The 17510-nt window shown below is 40.6% G+C and overlaps 1 long non-coding RNA gene across 1 annotated transcript; it reads right to left on the reverse strand.

Moving 5' to 3' along the window:
* Positions 1–8241: 8241 nt before the first annotated feature.
* LOC120743023 lies at positions 8242–14490 on the reverse strand. The gene is made up of 2 exons (XR_005698022.1): positions 14441–14490; positions 8242–8337 (listed from the first exon to the last, which is right to left on the reverse strand). It is a non-coding gene; the product is annotated as an uncharacterized LOC120743023 (long non-coding RNA).
* Positions 14491–17510: the final 3020 nt, after the last annotated feature.

Consider the following 17510-nt stretch of genomic DNA (forward strand, 5'->3'; position numbering starts at 1 on the left):
CTAACTTCCATTATTATCAAAATTCTGGAAAAGTAGTTGCAGATCAACTTACCACTTTTTTTTAGAAAAACATGAAATTTATGACAAATTTCAGTCAGGTTTCCGTAAAAGTCACTCAACAGAAACCGCATTACTTAAAGTCTCTAGTGACATTATGATGTCAGCTGACTCCGGAGCATCCTCAGTCATGGTTTTGTTGGTCTGCCTTTGACACCATTGACCATCCTGATTAACAGGCTCCGGGACGTAGTCTGTGTGTCCGGTCTGGCTTTGAAGTGGTTTCAGTCACACCTCTCCAACATATCTTTTAGTGTTTTTGTGAATCGGTTTATGTCACATTCTAAAGATCTGACATGTGGGGTACCGCAGGGTTCAGTTCTGGGTCCTATTCTATTTCTTTTGTGCATGTTACCTCTAGGACTTATAATTAGGCAGTACCCTGAGGTGTCTTATCACTTCTATGCTGATGATATTCAGCTCTATTGCTCTTTTAAGCCGATGGAAGTCCATAAACTGTCCTCTTTAATTAAATGTTTAGCTTCCATTGAACAGAGGCTTGGTGACAACTACTTACAGTTGAACTCTGAGAAGTCAGAAACATTAATTATTGCCCCCGACAACCAGATATCTCTAATCAAACAGCATCTTGGTTCTCTCGGCTCATCTGTTCAGCCGAGCCTCAGGTACCTCGGTGTGATCTTTGGTTCTGCCATGTCCCTACACAGCAAATTCAAAAGTGTTAAATGTTTTGGTGTTAATAGTCTCCTTGCAAAAGTAGAGTTAATTTTATTCTAAGTAGAGTCACATTCTTTTAATGTAACTCTGAGGTGTAAAATGATAGTAGTTAAAATCGAGTGTTAAAAATTAGTGTTTCTCTGTCAAATCTGGAGGTGTTACAATGGAAACATTAACTCTTGACGTCTTAACTCTGAACTCCTACAGGGGCTATGACACCAATAGAGTAAATTCACAGACTCCGCCCCCAGCACGGCTCCAATCGAAGCTGAAGTGAAGCCGTTTCAGAACATTTTGCTCTACATATTTGAGTTGTTTGCCATGCTTGGTAAGTCATTTTTTCAAAGATTGTTTCAATTATTATCATGAGCTTTTACTTCTGTGGCTCTTTGGAGTTGAGACAAAGCTGTGTGAAAGGCATTAGCCATGTTGCTCGGTGATAGCATAATATTCTGTTTTAGCTAGCTGAAAGGTATTGTTTGCGGGCAAATACCACAGCCTTGAAAAAAGCTTGCATGTGAATTTTCAGTCAAACTTTTGGTCAAATACACCTAAAATAATATCTAGAATGTGAAATGTTGGTATAATGGTGCTACTTGAAGCCTGAAAACGATCGCCCATAAAAAAAAAAAAAAAAAAAACGAGCAAACAGCAGTAGCAGGCGTCCTGACTGGATTCTACGTTAGCATAGATCCCTCCAGAGTTTTGTGCACACGGTTTAGGTAAAAATTAAAAAGGTTGAGGTTTTACATTTAGTTCAGTATTACCTGTTGCCCGTGTCTTTGTCTTTTGGGAAAATACTTTACACAAGTAATGGCTCAAAAAGGATTCCTTTTTTTTTTTTTACTGTGCTGCAATTGTTTACTGGATTATTTGTGCCATTAATTAGTGTCAACTAATTTTTATTCAATCTCCGCACAGGATATGCTTGTGAAGATGGAATATGGGGGAGAGCAGAAGTGCGTTGAAGTTCCACAAAGTGATGAATGAAGGACATGCATATTGTATTGAAGAAATAAGTGATGAGAATGCTGTTATTTGCATTTACCATGTCAGACCTTTTGATGAACAAAATTCTAATGAAAGTGAGAACATGTACACTGTTACATCTTTCAGAAAATGTTTTGAAATTGTGGTGCACAGTTCAGAATAAATGTTTTTCAAAAACCATTGCATCTTTTTAGTAAATGTTTATTTCCAAAAGAAATTTCTAGAAGTTCAGAACAGTAAAATTCCCGCTTTTTAGAATGAATTAGAAGATAACTCTTACGTAGTTAAACTAAAATACTCTTTGAGAGTTAATATATAAACTCTTAACACCTAGTTAGCATTAGTAAGTGTTAAATTATCAACTCCAGACAGATTTGGTGTTTAACACTAAATCAGAGTTAACGTACCAACTCTCCAAAAAGAGTTAAATTAACACTCTCTGGTGTGGACCCATATAGACACTTTAATAGTGTTGAAATCAAATCCGACAGTGTTAATTTGGACATGCTGGATTTGCTGTGTACCACAACACGCTCACCAGTTAATTAGGAGCTGCCTTTTTCAGCTAAGAAACATCTCCAAACTGCGAACTTTGCTGTCTGAGTTAGAAAGGGTTATTCATGCTTTTATTTCTTCTCGCTTAGATTATTGTAACAGCCTTTTTCTGTGTTTGAGCAAAAGGAATCTTGAGCGTCTCCAGTTAGTCCAGAACGCTGCTGCAAGGCTTTTAACTAAGACACCAAAAAGAGAGCACATTACACCAGTGTTACGCTCATTACACTGGCTTCCAGTACACTTCAGAATTCATTTTAAAATCTTGGTACTGACTTTTAAAGCTTTGACTTGTGATGCCCCTGCTTACATTTCTGATCTTTTAGAGCCCCACGCTCCCTCTCGCAGCCTGAGATCTTCTAATCAAAGGCTGTTGGTAGTCCCACGAACTCGTTTTAAGACCAGAGGAGACAGATGTTTAGAGCGGTGGCCCCCAGGCTGTGGAGTGCTCTCCCTCCATCTTTACTTTGACTTGACTGTATTTATTCTTTTAAAAAGCAGCTTAAGACTCATTTATTTAGATTAGCTTTTAATTAGATTTGTGCTGTGTGTTTGATTATTTTATGTATTTCTGTTTTATATTACTGTGAAGCACTTTGTGGTTTTATCCTGTGAAAAGTGCTGTATAAATAAATTGATTTGATTTGATTATTAACTTGGAATTTTGAGAAAACTAACTGTTAATCAGTAATTTATGTGAATGACGTAATTTCCTTGTTACCCAGAAGCTGAAGCCCTCAGCTACAAATGCTACAGCTAAGATACCAGAATTACAGCCAGTCATAAATGCACAAATTGCAGATAATTTTCCATGTGGCTTCAGAGATGATGAAATCCTTCTGTTATTAGCTGAATCACATGGCGTTAATATCAGCTAACGTACTCTCGAAAGTGCCGATTTGTTGCGATCCGGTTTTGAGTGCGCATTCTACGTAGATTACTGATTGGCAGAACTAACTCGAAATTTCGAGCTACTTTTCTCAAAATTTCGAGTTACAAGTCAAAATTTCGAGAATGGATCCTTTTTTGTGGCGGAAACGAGCTTCCATAACAGACTGATGGAGGCAGGAGAACCTGCCTACAGTCATCAGTCAGTGGATCCACAGTAACATCGACTCTGAGCTGCTGATCATCAACTAACTGTTTCTGTCTCATTCCCAGACTCTGATCTCACATAAAACGAAGCAGATTTATGCTGAAACTAAGCTGCACACAGCTGATGTTAGCCAGGAAAATAGTACCGACTGCTAACTAGGGCTGCCACGATTTGTCGACTAGTCACGATTACATCGACTATCAAAATCGTCGACGACTGATTTAATAGTCGACGCGTCGTTTGAAGCTTTGTAAGATCACAAAAGACGCAGGAATAAGTAGCAGGATTTAAGAGTGTAATAACGGACTGAAACAGAAGATGGCAGCACTGCATGTACAAGGATGCCAGCTGCCGTTAAACCCCGAAGAAGAAGAAGAAGAAGAAGCTGTGTCCCAGAATTCATAGCGCGGCCCAGCTTAGTTTCCAACAATGGCGGCAGCTAGTTAGGTTTAATATTACTCTTATTATTCTTTCTGGGTCACAAAATAAACGTTTAACATATTTTCAGGCGAGAATGTAGCTGTGTAAACCTCAAATATTGGCTCAGTTTATCAGGACGCCGCATATTTTCAAAAGCGCTCCGACGTTTTCGGAGACGTCTGTTACCCACTAGCTCGATAGCGAGCCGGGGGCTAGGTCACTAGAGCCGTGAGAACACCGGACTCCCGGCAAATCATTTTCAAACCCACCGCCGTCTTTCGCTACTCAGGTTAAATATATATGAGTCACTTAGATAAATTAAAAATGTTGTTGTTTGGCTTTTTTTTTTTTTTTTTGTATTTTATTTGTTCCTGAGTAAATCGGTTTGGCTGAGATTAAAGTTATAGTTTTTACACAGCTGAATAAACATCAAGCAGACAGCTGATTATCAGAAGTGTGAGATGCTCGAGAGTTTACTCCGGTGTCCTGTTATATTTTAGATAGCAAGGAGTTTATTAAACTTCACCGAAACAATCTGCAAATTTCATTAAAATTGAATAAACTATCATCTTGTTTTTATTGTTAGTTAGCACAGACCTGAAACACTTAAAGCTGTAAGCTAATGATAGTTATATAAGAGCAGATGCTGCTGGTGCAATAAGCTGTAGTTTTACGCCCAATGGATGATGATCTGATTAGTCGACTAATCGCATAAATAATCGGTGACTAGTCGACTATCAAAATAATAGTTTGTGGCAGCCCTACTGCTAACATTACCTTAACATGGAGACGATCAACTGCGCCACAACAGTCACGAAAGCCAAAGTAAAAGCAACGGAAGGAGATGATCAGAGAGGCGTTTGAGGGACGGTCAGAGTCAGGAACCTCAGAAACAGATCAGGCTGGAGTTTAATTCTGTTTTCATCTTTAGAAATATCTGGAAATGGTTATAAAAATGCTGCGTAATAAAGAAAAATAGTGTAGATTAGTTTGAGTTGTGTTTAGCTGAGCTGTGTCTTTAATCAAATCTAAACTGAAGAGTTCATTTTGTGGAGGAGCAGCAAGACTTTCAGTGTTACTCTCAGGAGAAAGCCTCCCAAATGTCTGTTGTCTTACTAGTGGAATTATCTGGAAAATGAACCAATTCTTATAAGCTGCTTTTCTATATGAGCAGTCAAAGCATTTTATACAGCGTGCTTCATTCACACAAGCACTTCTTTTTCTAACAATGCCACTATGATGGATGCATCGGCGAGCAAGTCGGGGTTCCACATCTTGCCCAAGGATACCGTGGCGTGCAGACTGGAGCAGCCAGGGATCAAACCTCCAACCTTCCAGTTAGTAATTCTACCTGCTGAGCTACAGCCTGTACTTCCTGAACAACACACCCTCCTTTTGTTTCTCCTCCTTTTCTGACCACAAAAATAATTCTAAAACTTTTCGCTATAAATACAAAAATGTTCTGTTCAAATGGCTTTTAATGAGCCTTATAAATGAAACAGTTTAAAAACATCGAACTACTAAATCAAGGGTAGCCCGAACTTAAAGTCACACTGAACACAGCAAGTGTCCCTGCTCTCAGATACAAAATCTGCCTTTAAAAGTTAAGAGTAATGAAATCAGCAGTTCTGATTCTATAATTTGTAGTCTCACACACCACTTGTGCATTTTTGTTGTTTTGATTTACATACGTTGATATTGTGCTGTAAACAAATGATGAGAACATTTTCTAAAACCTTCCAGCTTCCAGCTCAAACATCAATATTCTGAATTCTGTTTAGAAAGAAAAAGATTTCTAGAAAATTCTCTAAAGAATTCATCATCTGTTTTGTTTTCTACTATTTTTTTGAAATGTCACTCTAGCACAGATTTCTTTAGTCACATGTCTTTCTGTGTCTTCCATACAAACATTAAACATGCAAACACTCAACACAGCAACACTGAAAGCATTTGAGTGTAACTTTCATTCAAATTAAACTTTATACACAATTACAATAATGGAAAAAATGACTAAATATTAAAACACTACAACCACTGAAGAAAGAAATAAAACCAATCACAATCAACAACAGGGTATGATAATAGAACAATAGAAGAGACATATCATACAATTCATATACGTTCATGTGATCTCTACATTCAAAAAACCCAGTAACCTTCAATCCTTCATTTAAATTACATTTCAATTCCAGCTGGCAGCTGTTGGAGTCAAATTGTTAAATGTTGTCATTGTTACTTAAATTTGTAAGTCTTAGTTCAAGCAGCAGGATCAAAGACATTCCTTTGTTTCCTCCGCAACCAGTCTGCTGGTGGGGGACATCCCCAATGTGAAGCATAGTTCACATTTTATTATGGGGACATCCTATCTGAAGGTTCTGTTTTCTTGGTTAATAAGCTTCCTGCTTTTATTACCCTTTTGGTGAGCAGGATGTCACACAAACGCACCTCCAAACACAAATACACACACACATTCAAGCACATGCATATACACACACATACATAAGGAGGTCTGGTTTCTTCACCAGTTTTCAAGGAGGGTTAAGGATGGTTTCTCCACTGAAAGGAGGTTTTTCCTCCGCCGCTGAGGGCATTGAGCGTTTGGTTTCTCCACCAATATGTAAGGAGGATAGAGCTCTCACTGGTGCCTATTTTGTGTGTGAACGAGATGAAATACATTGCAAAGTATTCAGTGGGCAGCACGTAGTATGTAGATCATTGAAGGAAGAAAGTAATGAGTTTGTGCACAAAGCAGATGAAACAGTGAGTGTGAATGTGTCTGACGACACTGTGTGTGTGAGCCACAGAGAGGAGTGAAAGACAAAGTCAAACATCCAAACTCAGCCTGCAGTTCTGTTCTGTGATTCTACATTTGATTATCTGTTGAGTTTGGTGTGCACTTCTGCTTTGTTCAGATGCATTTAGATACATCACCTCCACTCTCCTGTCTTTCCTTCTCTACCATTGCCTCCTAACTGGGGATGGGTACCGGTATCCGGTGCCATTATGGCACTGGATCTGACATAAACGGTAGTAACCAGACCAAAAAGCAGCGCACATTTCAGTGCTTTTTTTCCTGAGATGTCATACACTTTGGATTCTAGCCAATCGTTTTACCTTTCCGAGGATAGTAGGCGGGCCCAGGTACGTTTGTTCTTTTAGAGCAGAGCTACAGATTAAAAATGCCCAAGGCGAAACGGTCAAAAGTCTGGCTGTACTTCACAGCAAAAGATGCAAACTCAGCAGCAACAAGTGCTTTAAGCTGATACTGTGATACTGTCAAAGGAGGTAACACCTCAAATCTGATGAATCAGGGTGGCTGTAGCTCAGGAGGTAGAGCTGGTCACCTACTGATCGGACGGTTGATGGTTCGATCCCAGGCTCCTCCAGTCTGCGTGTCAAATATCCTTGGGCAAGATACTAATCCCAACTTGCTCATTCTGATATTTTCCTTTAAAATTTGATGGTATAATTCATCTGAGTTTACACTTTATCTGCATAAATACAGAAAAACAGACCCAAACACCAGAAACCATCAGCAGAGAAAATCAGAGTTTTTCTCTGCTCTCTTTGCCACAGCCCATCCCAGCAGCAGCTGAAGCAGCTGACTGTCACAACACTGAATAACACTTTAGGAGGAATTTCAGAGGTCAGTAAAGCTCCAGTTTCAACATCAGTTAATTAATCATAGTTCATCATAAATGTTAACCTGGCTGGCACACATGTTAATGTTAGCCATTTAAATATTAGCAGTTAGCTGAGGCCACAAGAAGAAGAGGCCCTAGAAGAACAATGGATGATAAGATTAGATTTTCAAGACTAGGCAGAGACGTGTTTTCCTTTACTGTCTCTTACAGAGGAGGGAGCAGATACCAGACGAGGTCACGGAGGTACGGGGAGGATTCGCAGCAGACAGCAAGACTGCCACGTCCATGCGAGAGAGCCATGGCTACGATAATCTCTGTTTTTGTCTCACTATATAATGTTGTACAGCCCATTTGAGGGTTATCCTCTCTGTGAACCAGATGCTTGATTCAACACAGGGGTCCACCAACTTATTTGGTCAGTTATGGAACGATTTACCTCGACAGGCTTCTTCACTCGCTGCTTTTAAACCTCCTTTAAAACACACTTTTACTCCCTGACCTTTGACCCAGTGTGACATGTTGACTCACTACCTCAGACAGCTTAAAAATAGTCTTTTTGCTTTTTGGTGCTGCCTAAAAGAACCGTAAAATATCTGTCCTATAAACAGTTATGTTCATGTATTTTTGTGCTACATCAGGAAACTCAAAAATATAGTTTGTAATATTTTAATCCTTATTTTTAAAACTGTTTTTGTCATTTTTCTTCTCCCATTGCATCAAAAATCATTATTTACACTGAATAAATGAGTCAGCAGCTCTCTTACATTGTTGCTGCAGGTTCATTCCTGAACGATGGAGGTAGTCCTTTGGACCGGTCACTCCTCACAGACACACAGCTGGATGCTGCAGATCCTGCTCCATCCTTTTCCTCCATCTTCTTGATGTCAGGGTGGAGTTAGTCTGAGAGGCAAACACACACACTCAGAGGTGCTGTTGTACTGGAAGCATCACACTGACGGGTTTCTAAAGTTCTCATTGATCATTTCATGGAGTTTCTGTGGTAAACACTGTCCTGTGACGTATGTGTTATGGTGAGGGTCATGAGGGCTAACCAGCCCCACTCCTTACTCCTCATATTTCAGCCTGAAGCACAATAACAGCCTAAACCTAACCAGGAGGCTGTAACCTCAAAGGGACTTCATGGTTAGAAATAAACTCCCTTTTATTTCCAAAATATTGGAAAAGGTAGTTCTAAAACAACTACAGGCCTTTTTAGATGCAAATGGTATTAATGACAAGTTTCAGTCTGGTTTTAAACCTCGCCACAGCACAGAGACAGCCTTACTTAGAGTTTTTAATGATCTTCTTTTAACTGTTGACTCTGGATATTCTGTAGTCTTAGTTTTACTTGACTTATCTGCTGCTTTTGACACGGTTAACCACAACATTCTTCTATCAAGACTGGAACATGTTGTTGGTCTCAAAGGTACGGTTTTATCTTGGTTTAAATCCTATCTCTCAGAGAGGTCGTTCTCTGTTGCTATGGGGCAACACTCCTCGGCTTCTGCCCCTATTTACTGTGGTGTGCCTCAAGGGTCCGCGCTCGGTCCTGCTCTTTTCTCTTTGTACATGTTGCCCTTGGGATTAATTTTTAGTAAATACAACATCTCCTTTCACTGTTATGCCGATGATATCCTGATTTATTCACCTTTGAAATCCGATGTGACTGCTTCTTTGCAACCTCTGTTCAACTGTTTGCATGAAGTTAAAATTTGGTTATCACATAATTTTCTTACATTGATAGTCTTTGGTAGTCACACTCCGCTAGACCAGTTAGCTGATGCCCTAGGCCCTCTCGCTAGCCATCTTTCTTCCCTGTTAAGAAACCTCGGAGTGTTCCTGGATGGCTCTTTTAAACTTGAGAAACAGGTGTCCACTGTGGTAAAAAACAGCTTTTACCAGTTGCGTCAGATTTCCAAAGCAAAGCCGTTCCTTCCTTTAAAGGACCTTGAAAAGCTTATCCACGCATTTATTACATCCAGATTGGACGACTGTAACTGCCTCTATTCGGGCCTCCAACACTCCTCTCTTTGCCGGCTCCAGTTAATTCAAAATGCAGCTGCGCGTCTTTTAACAGGTACGATAATTCATGAACACATAACTCCAATTTTAGCCAAATTACATTGGCTCCCTGTTAAATATCGTATAGATTTTAAAATTCTTTTGTTCACTTTTAATATTTTGAATAATTTAGCGCCCAGTTATCTTTCTGATTTACTCCATTCATACAATCCCAACAGAGCACTTAGATCATCCAACCACAGGCTCCTAGCACAACCTAGGACTCGAATGAAGTCGAGAGGCGACCGGGCCTTTGCATCCGTGGCACCCAGACTCTGGAATAACCTCCCCGTTCATATTCGCACTGCTGAGTCTATCCAGTCTTTTAAATTACGTCTTAAAACTTATTTTTTTACTTTGGCTTTTGATTCTGTCTAGTTGGCTGTTTTTAGCTTGTTGCGTTGTTACCTATTGTTTGTTGTCCTCTTTTATTGTTTGTTTTAACTGTCTCATGTTTTTATTGACTGTGGAGCACTATGGTCAACACTGTTGTTTTAATATGTGCTACATAAATAAATTTTGATTTGATTTGATTTGATAAAGGTTCAATGAAATGAAGCAGATCATAAAAACATGAGTTCCAACTTTAAAAGAAGCATCCACACGATGACGGCACAGCAGAGGAGCACTTTCTCTAACACACTGATTCAATTCCACTGACACAAGGACACACACAGGAAGGCACACATACACAAGCCTTTATATGAAACAACACAATCATCTGCGCTTGACTTGTCAATCCAAGTCCTTAGCCCATGAGCCCGCGGTATCACACCACAGATATTCCCTTACTTTGAAAAAATAAAGCCAGTTTTCAGAACAGACCTGGGCCCTGTTTCAGGAAGCCGGTTTAGTGGAAAAACTGAGTAAGTATACCCTGAGTTAACGAAAACTCTGGGTTTTCGGTTTCACAAAGCGGGTTTAGATTAATTCTGAGTGAGTTACTATGACGACACACTCCGTGAAGCTAACCTGCCCCCTAGCAGGTTTACTTCAACTAACCCTGACCTTCTCCGCCTCTTTGTCGGAAACCTGACTGTAGGAAGTGTCAGACATGGCGTGCTCCTTCCTTGAAGAGCCAGTAGATGTTGAAGCCCAAATTCTCCGCAGAGCTCTCCGCCGGGAGAGAGTGATTAGAGCGCGTTCGGACATTTTATCATTTATCATCTGCTCGGGAGCAGGCTTACTTTATGTAAACAGGATTAGATCGCGGCCACTCAGGTATGTCCGCTTCATGTATACGAAAGCAACAGCGATATTCCACCACTGTTTCACCATAAATAAATAACATCAATGTAACTAAAGTTAATGCAGCACTTGATCCTTTTATTGATGTCACACAGATACATACAGGTCATTTCCTAAAAAAAGGGAAATGTACTATTAACATTCTATTTCATGTATGTGATTATTACAGATGTAATTCATATTTTAGAGTAGTAATAGTAAATTACTTCGTGTAATCAGGATGTGAGACCACGGCTATAAAAGCGAAGGTGGATTTGGGAAGTCTGTCGCAGCCATGTCCTGTCCGTATACGCGAGCCACCCATTGCAGAAGGTGCAAGATTGATAAGGAGAGTTTTCAGAATTCAGCGTATATTGCGGGACAGACAGGATCCTTTAGCTCAGCGCGACAGTGTGCTCATAGAGAGATATCGATATTCCCGTGAGGGTATTATTCACTTAACCAACTTGTTGACGAGGGGGTGCAGGACCACCACCTGTCTTTTTGTGCTCTGCCCTTTTCTTGGTTGCTGTTATGAACAAACAAACAGATTATTTCAGGGTCTCTTTCCAAGAGACTAAAAGCAATATAAGTGATAAATATTACCATTCTGTAGAATATTCTTATATTTCACTTTTACTTGTTCCCATGTTCTAGTGGGTCCTGTTGTGGCTCTAATGTGAAAGAGGATATAATGTAATATAATATAATATAATATAATGTAATATAATATTGGATAATATAGTGTAATATAATAAATTTACCCTACCGCCTACTGGTGTTGGCCAGAGGGGCCGATGGCGCGATATGGCAGCCTGGCTTCTGTCAGTCTGCCCCAGGGCAGCTGTGGCTACAACTGTAGCTGCCTCCACCAGTGTGTGAATGTGAGAGTGAATGAATAGTGGCATTGTAAAGCGCTTTGGGTGCCTTGAAAAGCGCTATATAAATCCACTCCATTATTATTGTTATTATTAAATTACTTATGAGTTTAATTTGTCAGCAACTTTCTGCCAGCCCTCTCTCCTTGCTTTTGCAGCCTTTGCAGTGTTCCCTTGCGTTTTAATTAAACTCTGAAACTCCTGAAATCCCTCAATCAGGAGTTCTTGCTCTGCTGCCGAAAAATACCGAGCGCTCTCCTTCGACATTTTCGCCGACCAATCAAAGGGTTGCCGATCAACGTTTCTACTATCGATGCGTAGCCCCTTTTACGACACCCAGTGATCTCACATTACTTCATCCAGCTGTACTAATCGTCAACAGCAGGTGTGTTCGGAGAACCGGGATAGCGAGCTCAAAGTTAGCGCGATGATTTTGTCTTGGATGTAGTAAGCGAAGTACGAAGAACGGACCCCTGATGTTTATGCTACAGCCTGTTTACCAATATCATCAATATCAGAGCAACAGAAACCTCGGTGATCAGGGCCCTATTTCAGGAAGCCGGTTCAGAAAACTCAGAGTGAAAAACGATAATCAGGGTTGAGTAACCCCGAACTGTCCAACTCGGAATATTCGGTTTCAGAAAGGCTGATAACAATTAGTTCAATCAACGCGGAGTTCCTTTAACCCCAAGTTAAGCGCGCGCACGAGGATACATAAAGCCCTGATTAGTGGAGCACAGATTAAGCGAGTCACCATGGAGACGGAGGGAAAGAAGGCGCGGTCAATGTATTTTACAGCGCTTGAGGCCGAAATTCTGATGGCAGCATATGCCGATAACGTGCAAATTCCGCGGAAAAAAAGTAACACAGCCTCAGCTGCAAAAGAAAGGGAGCATGCATGGCAAAACATAGCCGACAGAGTCAATGCGTGAGTGTTAATTTAAACATTGATCTAGGGATTTCCACCCATTTAACACGTTATTTTATTATATTTCATTTTATTTTTTATTTCATACATTTGATTTTGTGATGTGATGTGAGCACAGGTGCAACTCAACAGGCCCCAAACGTTCCTGGCAGCAAGTAAAAATGAAATATAAAAATATAGTCCAAACAGGTAAGGTGTAATTGTATTATGGGCCATAGTGCTTGGTCTGTTTGTAAATCAATTGCAGTTAGAGGCTACATTAATTTCCCCTCTGTAAGCACTTATTGAAATTATCTGAGCACATTACAAGTACATATTTGCTTACTCTGTATGCTCAAATGTGACCCGTTATAGCCAACAGAAAAAAAAGCGGAGGCCCGAAAAACAGGTGGGGGTCCTCCACCACCACCACTCAGAGGCTGAGCAGTTGGCTTCCACATTTGTGATAATGTTGGCAGCATCACATATGATCTTCACAGTGCAGAGAACACAAATTAGCATCCATTACTATAATGAAATAATTTGTTAGTTTGAAATGCTACAGGGAACTATGTACCTGCACATTAATGCTGTGGAAAGACTTCCTGTTCACATCCTTCATTTACTGAAGGAGCAATGATTGGAATGTGAGTGCCATCTATACAGCCAATCACGCCTGGGAACCGTGAGAATAAATGTGAAATTTAAGTAGTAGTTCAAGTATCACCACATCATGGATTAAGTTTTGTTCATCCTGATACCTGCAATTTTGTGGCATCCCTCTTTGATAAATCTTGTGGGTCTATGACCGGGGAACACCACAGACGAGTACAGGAGACGTTTCAGTGCAACTGTAACATTCCTGACTGCCCGACAGACGGTAGCCTTGGAAACGTGCTCAGCGTCACCAATATTATACAGAAAGCTCCCGTTTGCAAAAAACCGAAGTGCAATACAAATAATATGTACAGAACTGAGAGCATGTCCGCGATGTGTCACATGAGCAATATTAAGCCTGAGGATGTTATTCAGATAAATTATAGATTGTGCTGAAAAACGGTAACGTTCACACAGGAAATCATCAGGAAATGATAAAATGTCCGAACGCGCTCTAATCACTCTCTCCCGGCGGAGAGCTCTGCGGAGAATTTGGGCTTCAACATCTACTGGCTCTTCAAGGAAGAGCACGCCATGTCTGACACTTCCTACAGTCAGGTTTCCGACAAAGAGGCGGAGAAGGTCAGGGTTAGTTGAAGTAAACCTGCTAGGGGGCAGGTTAGCTTCACGGAGTGTGTCGTCATAGTAACTCACTCAGAATTAATCTAAACTCGCTTTGTGAAACTGAAAACCCAGAGTTTTCGTTAACTCAGGGTATACTTACTCAGAGTTTGCACTAAACCGGCTTCCTGAAATAGGGCCCAGGACGCTGGGATTGAGAACAGGAAGTGGCTCAAACGTCACAGTTTCATAACGTCACCCTGAACTCCACTCACAGAGTTTCTGTCGCCATTGTAGTTTTTAAAGTCCCGTGATAAAGGCGGGTCTTTCTGTGAATCCGCGCGCTCATTGGCTAATAACTTGCGATTGACACACCGTTATCCAATGAGCGTGCGGGAACTTCCGACATAATGTAGTTTCCTTTGAAAAACCAAAGTCTGATTATTTTTGCCTCCACTGACGGAGCCTGTTGCTCCCGCCACAGAGACACAGTAATGTCAGAGCGGTGTTTACACTCACCCTGCCTCAGCACAGCTCTCACTCTCCTCCTGCTCTCTCACACTAAACGGAGGCTCAGCTAAACTCACTTCCTCTCTACTTACAGGAAACCAGCGCTCAGAGGAGCCGACCGGCCTCACGTTTCACCCACAGACACGAACAGCGTGGAATTATTTTATGTCATAAGAAGAAACATATTCATGTTAACACTGACCGGCCTCAGCTCCACCTTCCTCCTCCTGCTACTCTGAAGGCTTTCACTTTCACTGCTCCGCCCTAAACACAGAGGATGCTGGGACTTGTAGTTTTTTCCTTCCGGTGTGGTCTTCCTCTTTGTTTGTTTGTTTGTGTTCAAGTTATTTCGATCATGTAAACATCAACAGAACACGTGAAGCCACACAGAGTTTGTATGTCGAGGTGGGTAGGAGGGTTTGAGGGTTAGTCACTACTATGCTCCAGCAGTCCATTCTGAAATTTCTCAGAGTAACAGTGTGACTAAGGAAACAATGCTGCTCAGTTAGAAACGGTCTGTTAGAAATATTATTGTGAATCCAGTTTCTAATAGTTATTGTAGGAGCCATATGAGTTGTTCCTTTTTTGACTAAGTGGGTTGGTTTAAATGGACTCACTGTATTGGTGCACGGGTGTGGGGTGTGTCTCATGGGTGTGGTAGATGATAAATGTGGTTGCACTCACCTGTTCACAGCACCTGATGTTGATGAGCAGAAAGGTAGGGTGAGCCTGAGGCAAAACTTTCTGTGGACCGCAGCTTGAGTGCAGCTTGAATGATTTTGATGTATTTTAACTGTAACTTGATGGTTTTTGTATATTTGTGCACTAATTGATACCATAGACTAAGTTGTAATTTGACATTGTAGTTAGTGCAGTTATTGGTAGTGATGGGCAGACGAAGCTTCATGAAGCACTGAAGCTTTTCCTCCAATTGGTTCACCCCAGCGCAAAGCTTCTTGAAGCTTCATTTGCTCTAGTAGGACACCTACTGGACGTAAAAATATTAGTTGGCATGAATTTGAAGAGTGTGGCCTTTTGCACACAGCCTGTAAATGTCAACAACAAAAGGAGTGTGTAACACATGTATATTGTAGTGATGCAGTATACTGTGTATATTTATGCTGGCAGTATGGAAAATGATCATTTGGAAATGCTTAAAATGGAAATGATCATTTACTGTGAGGTGAGGTGTGGTTGGGGTGTGGACAGTAGTTGTGCTTTTGTAACGTTGAAGTATGGACAGCTACACACTGCCTGTTCACATTTTATTCTGTAAAAACTAAATTTTCACTGCTTTTATGACCTTTTTAGTGGGGAGAACATAGCTAGGATTTAATGATTTAACAAATCTTTTAAATTCTTTGTCCTCCACAATGCTAAATGGCTGGGAGTCCTCAATCACCATGCTAACCAGGGGCCCGTTCTTCGTACGTCGCTTACTACATCCAAGATCAAATGACACATCCAAGACCAAATCATCGCGCTAACTCTGAGCTCGCTAATCCGGTTCTCCGAACACACCTGCTGTTGACGATTAGTACAGCTGGATGAAGTAATGTGAGATCACTGGGTGTCGTAAAAGGGGCTACGCATCGATAGTGGAAACATTGATCGGCAACCCTCTGATTGGTCGGCGAAAATGTCGACGGAGCGCGCTCGGCTCGGTATTTTTCGGCAGCAGAGCAAGAACTCTTGAGTGAGGGATTTCAGGAGTTTCAGAGTTTAATCAGAACGCAAGGGAACACTGCAAAGGCTGCAAAAGCAAGGAGAGAGGGCTGGCAGAAAGTTGCTGACAAATTAAACTCATAAGTAATTTAATAATAACAATAATAATGGATTGGATTTATATAGCGCTTTTCAAGGCACCCAAAGCGCTTTACAATGCCACTATTCATTCACTCTCACATTCACACACTGGTGGAGGCAGCTACAGTTGTAGCCACAGCTGCCCTGGGGCAGACTGACAGAAGCCAGGCTGCCATATCGCGCCATCGGCCCCTCTGGCCAACACCAGTAGGCGGTAGGGTAGATTTATCATATCACACTATATTATCCAATATTATATTATATTATATTATATTATATTATATTATATTATATTACATTATATTATATTACATTATATTATATTATATCCCCTTTCACATTAGAGCCACAACAGGACCCACTAGAACATGGGAACAAGTAAAAGTGGAATATAAGAATATTCTACAGAATGGTAATATTTATCACTGATATTGCTTTTAGTCTCTTGGAAAGAGACCCTGAAATAATCTGTTTGTTTGTTCATAACAGCAACCAAGAAAAGGGCAGAGCAAACAAAGACAGGTGGTGGTCCTGCACCCCCTCGTCAACAAGTTGGTTAAGTGAATAATACCCTCACGGGAAAATCGATATCTCTCTATGAGCACACTGTCGCGCTGAGCTAAAGGATCCTGTCTGTCCCGCAATATACGCTGAATTCTGAAAACTCTCCTTATCAATCTTGCACCTTCCGCAATGGGTGGCTCGCGTAAACGGACAGGATATGACTGCGACAGACTTCCCAAATCCACCTTCGCTTTTATAGCCGTGGTCTCACATCCTGATTACACGAAGTAATTTACAATTACTACTCTGAAATATGAATTACATCTGTAATGATCACATACATGAAATAGAATGTTAATAGTACATTTCCCTTTTTTTAGGAAATGACCTGTATGTATCTGTGTGACATCAATAAAAGGATCAAGTGCTGCATTAACTTTAGTTACATTGATGTTATTTATTTATGGTGAAACAGTGGTGGAATATCGCTGTTGCTTTCGTATAAATGAAGCGGACATACCTGAGTGGCCGCGATCTAATCCTGTTTACATAAAGTAAACCTGCTCCCGAGCAGGTTTACGCTTACGGCTCTGTTGCTATGGCAGCAAGTCCCGGATGAGCTTCGGGGAACCGAACGATCCAAGATCACGCGAAATCGTCAACAATCAAATCCAGCTAAGTTACTTAGCGAGGTACGAAGAACGGGCCCCTGGTCTTCATCTATTTGAGATTGTTCTCCTGAGGAAAGACAATAAAGACAAAGCACAAATATAAATATCACACACGTAACTTATAACAGTTGTATAATATTGTTATATTCCACCAGTGTGTGAATGTGAGAGTGAATGAATAGTGGCATTGTAAAGCGCTTTGGGTGCCTTGAAAAGCGCTATATAAATCCAATCCATTATTATTATTATTATTATTATTATTAATAATAATAATAATAATAATAATAATAT

The sequence above is a fragment of the Simochromis diagramma genome, unplaced genomic scaffold, assembly GCF_900408965.1.
Source record: "Simochromis diagramma unplaced genomic scaffold, fSimDia1.1 OVJJ01000028.1, whole genome shotgun sequence".
NCBI classification, from domain to species: Eukaryota; Metazoa; Chordata; class Actinopteri; order Cichliformes; family Cichlidae; genus Simochromis; species Simochromis diagramma.